General features: G+C 43.2%; 1 long non-coding RNA gene across 1 annotated transcript; it reads right to left on the minus strand.

Moving 5' to 3' along the window:
- Positions 1-724: 724 nt before the first annotated feature.
- On the minus strand, positions 725-5,138 carry LOC120526932. The gene is made up of 2 exons (XR_005633238.1): positions 5,016-5,138; positions 725-907 (listed from the first exon to the last, which is right to left on the minus strand). It is a non-coding gene; the product is annotated as an uncharacterized LOC120526932 (long non-coding RNA).
- Between the last annotated feature and the right edge of the window lie 1,944 nt (positions 5,139-7,082).

Consider the following 7,082-nt stretch of genomic DNA (forward strand, 5'->3'; position numbering starts at 1 on the left):
TAGTTTGACATGTACTATCTACCTAGTGATTTTTGCAAACTACATACACCCCTTCATGTCAATGGTATTTCCTTGTGGCATTGGCTCATTTCAGCAGGATGATGTGCCTTTCCACACTGCAACAATTGCAACAAATCCTTTCCATGAAAGCCCCACCCTGCAACTTATAGGTAACATCATGGTGCCAGATGCCACAGGACATCTTCAGAGGTCTTGTGAAGTCCATTCCTCCATGGGTCAGAGGTGTTCTGGTGACTTGAGGGGGACTTACACAATATTAGGCAGATGGTGTTAATGTTGGGGGTGATTGGTGTATAGCAGCAGTTCATAACAAAGATGAGGGGGAAGGCAGGAGTATCGAGGTCTGAGATACACTGACATTTGATTGAAGGTAGAAGGAGGGGCAGACATGTGAACTGCCAGTACAAATAAAACACTACCAATGTGCAAAGTATAAAAATTGAGAAGCTGTGTGTAGCGGCCCACTTTAAGCCTGAGACTAAACTAGCAGATATAAGACCAGTTTACTCAGGCCATCCAGCGCACAGTTAATTCAGCAGGCCTAATTAATCTGATCACCACCACCCCCCATGTCTTGTGATATTCTTACATACAGCTGAGGCTTAATTCTTTATTTATTTCAGTATTTCTTGCTCTGTCTTGCCCTTTGTATGCATATTGTCACATTTGGGCTTCTGAAGTTGCACAAGAATCAGTCATGAGGAGACTTGCAAGCAGATTTTATTCTTAAACTTAGTGAAACAGAATTGGAGCCATTATTAAACAGGGAGGAGTAAAAAGACAGCTACTTTAGTGGTTCTGCTCCAGTGATGAATTATTCAATCAAAGAATTCAAAGACCTCTACCACAATGGAACAGGAGAAGGATTTACAGCTCTAGGCTGCATCTGAAAGACAGAAAAATGAAACAATTAACGGGTGAGTTGCTCAACTTTAAACCTTCCAATCACCATGAGATATGTGAGTTCACACACTGAGCTGGCGCTGCAGCTATCTGAGGTTGGTCCTATGCGCGTAAACTGCCAGTTGTCTGAAAGAGGATCTTCTCCGCTCATGAACTACCACTTACTTGATATGAAAGCTCAGCCCAATTATTCAAATATGTTAATATTTTTTGTCTTCTCTTTATGTCGGGCATTAACTTATCAATTACGTGTATGATTGTCATGTAACCATACTTGGAGAGTCATCATAAAATAAGAAATTAAATTATTTGTGTGTGAACACTCTTGGCCAATAAATGTGATTCTGATTCTTATTATGGTAACAATACAAATTCATCACCAGCACAATACAATTTTTAGTAGAGCTGAACCGTTTGAGTTTCTAAAGTTTAGCTCCAATTGCAGATTTTTTTTTTCCTTTTTTAATAAAAATCAACTTGTCTGTGCCTCCTGGGGCCTGTCAATGTCAAATTCATGAAGCCAGCTCAGGGTGGGATGTATAACTTTATTATTACCACACATGTGGAGTCAGCATAGCACCGGAAGAGAGATTACTGAACTACAGCTGTTATTCACACTTCTTGAAAACACAGTTAATTAAAGAAATATGTGATTAATGGGCATCAGACCATCGGTGTCAAATGTCTGCTACTCTGGATTGCACAGTTTTTATATCAATATTTAAACTTGTACAAGAGTAACAACAGGGCAGGGTCAATGCAGTCTTTAATTAAAATACTTTATAAGAGACATATAGACAAAAGCTATCTGCTAATAAGCATATAATAATAAATAAAGAATCAAATAGAGAAAATCATATTTAACAGTAAAATCTCTCTGAAAGGCACCAGCCACAATACACATGGCACATAATTAAAGATACAAAGTGTGGTCCGGCCGGGACGCCCAGGAGGACGTGAGGAGGGCTTGTGCCTCCTCCAGACCGCGAGGGGGCATCCCTCCTGGTTCTGTTGGGGACCACGGGTCAAGGGCATGGAAGCCCTACCCTGTAGGGGCCCGTCGTCACCGCCAGGCGGCACCCCGATGCCGGTTTATCCCGTGTGGTCCTTGGCCGGGGCTGGAGCCTGGCCGGGACGCCTTAGAGGACCAGAGGAGGGCGTGTGCCTCCTCCAGACCGAGTGGGGGCGTCCGTCCTGGTTATGCAGGGGGCCTCCGGTAGGGGGCTTTGAAGCCCAGCCCTGTAGGGACCCGTGGCCACCGCCAGGCGGTGCCCCAGTGCCTGTTTATCCCGGGAGCCCGGCACTTTCGCCACACCAGGAAGTGCCGGGGAAGACGACCGGGAGACACGGACGGCTTCGGTGCGCAGCGGCACTTCCGCCACACAGGGGTGTGGCCACCGTTAAGTGCCGGGAAGCAGCTGGAGCCCATCCGGCTTCCCATAAAAGGGGCCGCCTCCCTCCAGTCAGTGGTGGATGTCGGGAGGAAGCAGACAGAGCTGGAGAGAGAGGACGGGAAGCGGCCAGGAAGGCACAAGAGACTGTGGGCCTGGACATTGGGGAAATCGGTGCAAGAAGGCACTGGGGGTGCACGTGAGCAATTTGTCAATAATATTATTGTAAATAAACGGTGTGTGGGTGGAAATATGCTGTCCGTCTGTCTGTGCCAGGGTCAGCGTTCACAAAAGATATAAAGGAACTCAATGGTAACAAATATACACATAAACAAAATAGTCAAAAATGAACACAGCACCCATTAAAGAGACATGTGAACCCCAGCCAGATGTGGAATGCTGGCCAAAACATAACAAAAAACTTCCTTACACTGTGGTTAAGGGGAGGGTTGTGGGAGGGAGGACTTCCTCAGGAGTAACAGTGACCATCAAGTAGGCGTGTCTCTTAGTGGGTGTGTCTTGTGGTAGGAGTGTCCTGTAGTTCTGTGGGCCACAGCCAGGCCTTCCTGGAGTTTTGTTGTATAAATCAGGTGACATAAAACTGCAAACCAATTGGCTTTTCAGTGGAGCTCCTGAATTACAAAGCCACAGAGGTCTGCAGCAGGACACTTCTCTATAATTCAGTTTATTAAGCAATTATTGAAACACAAGATGACAGCTATGACACTCCTTAGAGGAGAACAGTCATGATTTTGTATCTTTTATTAGCGACAAAAACTGCTAAAAACTCATTATATTAACATGGCTTTCTCATAGCTTCATTTTAGTTTAATCCTGGTATTCTGTATATGCATTTAATTATCATTATCATTCACGGTGGCTCCGATATCCATACTAACCCCTACCTTCTCTGCTGTTCTTTAACCAACTTTCTGTGGTGGCAATCTATGCCACCATCACCCGATCAAAGCACCATGCTGTCCCTACATTGATGAATTAAAGGTCAGAGGTCCACATGATCATCATCATCAGGTTCTTCCTTGTGAAGCATGAAAGCCATAAGGACTGATTGAGGTCATTTATGTTAGGTAGAATGCCTAGAGGCGGCTGGGTGATCTCATGGCCTGGAACCCCTGCAGATTTTTTTTTTTTTTCTCAAGTCGTCTGGAGTTTTTTGGGTTTTTTTTGTTTTTTCTGTCCTCCCTGGCCATCGGACCTTACTTTTATTCTATGTTAATTAGCATTGCCTAGTGTTTTTTTTTTTCATATTCTGTCTTTTTTCTCTAGCTTCATCCTGTAAAGCATTTTGAGCTACATCATTTGTATGAAAATGTGCTATATAAATAAATATTGTTGTTGCTGTTGTAAAGTACTCTTTAGTGAAGGAGTCACTAGAATCATGCAGCTGTTTTCATATACATTGGATTCAAAAGTATTCAGATCCCTCCACTTTATACACACTTAATTTAAGTGGAAAAATTTGCCATTTTTGCCCATCAATCTGCTGTCAATAACCCATAATAACAAAGTGAAGACGTTTTCAGAAATGATTGCAAACTTATTAAAAATCAGCAGCTGAGATCTCTTGTAAATATTCAGATCTTTTTCCATGGAAGTTCAGTTTGTACTGAGGTTTATCCAGTTTACTTTAATTCTCCCTAAGATGTGTCTAGACCTTGATTGGACTGAACTGATTGGACATTGTTTAGAAAGTCACATGTGAACCTGTACATGGAAGGTCTTCACTTCACACATCATATCAGGACGAAAACCAAACAATGAAGTCCAAGGGACTGCATGTAGACTTCCACGATCAAATTACTGAGATATACTATAGAACAGGGCAGGGGTATACAGCCATTTGTAAAACTTTGAGTGTTCCCAGGAGCACAGTAGGCCTCAATAAGTGTGAAATGGATGAAGTCTGGGACCATCGTGATCCTTCCTAGAGTTGGCTGTCTGGCCAAACTGAGTAACTGGGTAAGAAGGGTCTTAGTCAGGCAGGTGAGCAAAAACCCAATGGTTAGTGTAAGAGAGCTTTAGAAATCCCCTAGTGAGATGAGAACCTGTCAGAAAGAGAAACATCTTAGCAGTATTCCATCAATCAGGCATTTGCAATGGCTAACTCCTGATTGTAATTTGCGGAACAGTATTTGAAAGATTCTGAGAGCATCACGGAAAGGATTCTATGGTGTGATAAAAAAGAAAAAAACTCTAAGGTCTATGGCTTGATGAAGACCATGCTCTGCTCATCACCTAATAGTGTTGTTCCTAAAGTGATTGTAAATATCAGGGACAAGGATACTGGTCAAAATGTAATGAATGTAGTCAAATACAAAGAGATGCTTGAAGAAAACCTGCTTAAGAACGTATGTTACCTCAGACTGGAGTGAGAGTTCACCTTTCAGTATAAGAATAACCTGAGGCATACAGAAAGACAATGCTGCGGGGGCTTCAGAACAAATATCTGAGTGTCCTTAAGTCGAAGAGCCAACGCCAATCCTGAAGATGAAAGTTTACAGAAGCTATCCAACTAATTTAATGGAGTTTGAGAGCTTGTAGAGACTTATTAAAATACTCAAAGCTGGAATTGCTGCCAATGAGGCTTCTACAAAGTATTAAATTAAAGATCTGAATACGTCTATGAACAAACAACACAGAATTATGCAAGAGCTCTTGTAGTGCAGCAGTAATACTCACAACATCAGCAGCAGCAAGTGTGGCTAGCACAGCAAGGGCAGCCATGATGTGAAGTACACGGGCAGCAAACATGATGATCAACTCACTTGATGAGGTCTCAGGATCTCTGACTATCAGATAGTCTTCTGGAGTTTATATGGAGCAATTAAAAAAATCTTATTTGCATTAAATAAAGTATTTCTCTGTTTTAACAGTGTTTGAAATCAAATAAGAGTGTGCTTCTTGTAACCTGCCAGGAGCCACGGACGGGTTCTGCAAAATGCAAAACAGTCTTTATGTCATCGCCGGCGTTTACTGTAAATTAAACTGAATTTTCTTAAAAACTTCTCCCAAAGAAAAGTACTCTTTCTCCCTGAGGCAGAATACTTCATACAAGTTTTGAATATTATAACAATAAAACATTGACTTCTACTTTTGGAAAACACGCCTAAACAAAATGTGCTGTGTGTTTATTTCAAAAGCACTAATTTTATGAACATGCTGTCTTTGATGAGAAAATTTAAAAAAGAAAATAAAATGAATAGTGAAATTCGGCACTGCGTGTGCATGCACAGCTGAGGAGATCTGCGATCTGTGTGGAGGCGAGCTAATTGTTTAATTGTTTGATTTTTTATTGTTTGTTTTATTAGATGGAAATTAGGTTGCCACATAATAATGATAATAAATAAAAGCTGGGATATGACAAATAAATAAATAAATAGATTAAATAAATAAATAAGCTCATATATTCTGCTCAAAAAAATTAAAGGAACACTTTTCAATCCGAATATCTCATCAAGTCATTGAAACCTCTGGGCTATTGTTCTGGTCAATTAAGTAGCAGAGGGCTTGTTAATCAGTTTCAGCTGCTTTGGTACACTAGAGGGGCGACAATGAGACGACCCCCAAAACAAGAATGGTTTGATAGATGGAGGCCACTGTCATTTTTAACTCCTCATCTTTTCTGACTGTTTTTTCACTCGTTTAGTATTTGGCTATGGTCAGTGTCACTACTGGTAGCATGAGGCAATACCTGGACCATACAGAGCTGTCACAGGTAGTCCAACTACTCCAGGATGGCACATCAATACCATGTGCCTTTGCCAGAAGTTTGCTGTGTCTCCCAGCACAGTCTCAATGGCATGGAGGAGATTCAAGCTGACTGGCAGTAACTCAAGAAGAGCTTGACAGGGCTGTGGAAGGTCCTTAACCCATCAGCAGGACCCACCGGTATCTGCCCCTTTGGGCGTGGAGGAACAGGATGACCACTGCCAGAGCCCTACAAAATGACCTTCAGCAGGCCACTGGTGTGAATGTCTCTGGCCAAACAATCAGAAACAAAGTTCATGAGGGTGGCCTGAGGGCCTAACGTACTCTAGGGGGCCTGGGGTCTCTGCCTGCCCGGCACCGTGGAGCTTGATTGCCATTTGCCATAGAATACCAGAATTGTTAGGTCCACCACTGCCACCCTGTGCTTTTTACAGATGAGAGCAGGTTCACCCTGAGCAGATGTGGCAGACATGAAAGGGTCTGGAGAAGCCGTGGAGAGCATTATGCTGCCTGTAACATCGTTCAGCATGACCAGTTTGGTGGTGGGTTAGTGATGGTCTGGGGAGGCATATCCAGGGATGGACGCACAGACCACTAACAGGCTAGACAATGGCACCTTGACTGCCATTAGGTATCGGGATGAAATCCTTGGAACCACTGTCAGACCCTATGCTGGTGCAGTAGGTCCTGGGTTCCCCCTGGTGCACGACAATCTAGAGCTTCATGTGGCGAGAGGATGCAGGCAGTTCCTGGAGGATGAAGGAATTGATACCATTGACTGGCCCCCATGCTCACCTGACCTCAATCCAATAGAACCCCTCTTGGTGTGACATTATGTTTCAGTCCATCCGATGGCGCCATTTTGCACCTCAGACTGTCCAGGAGCTCAGTGATGCCCTGGTCCAGATCTGGGGGAGATCCCCCAGGTCACCATCCATCATCTCATTAGGACGTTGTCAGGCATGCATACAAGCACATGGGGGACTTACAAACTAATGAGTATGATTGGGAGTTTCTGCAATGAAATTTCAGCAAAAT

This window comes from Polypterus senegalus, chromosome 3 (assembly GCF_016835505.1).
Source record: "Polypterus senegalus isolate Bchr_013 chromosome 3, ASM1683550v1, whole genome shotgun sequence".
Classification (NCBI taxonomy): Eukaryota; Metazoa; Chordata; class Cladistia; order Polypteriformes; family Polypteridae; genus Polypterus; species Polypterus senegalus.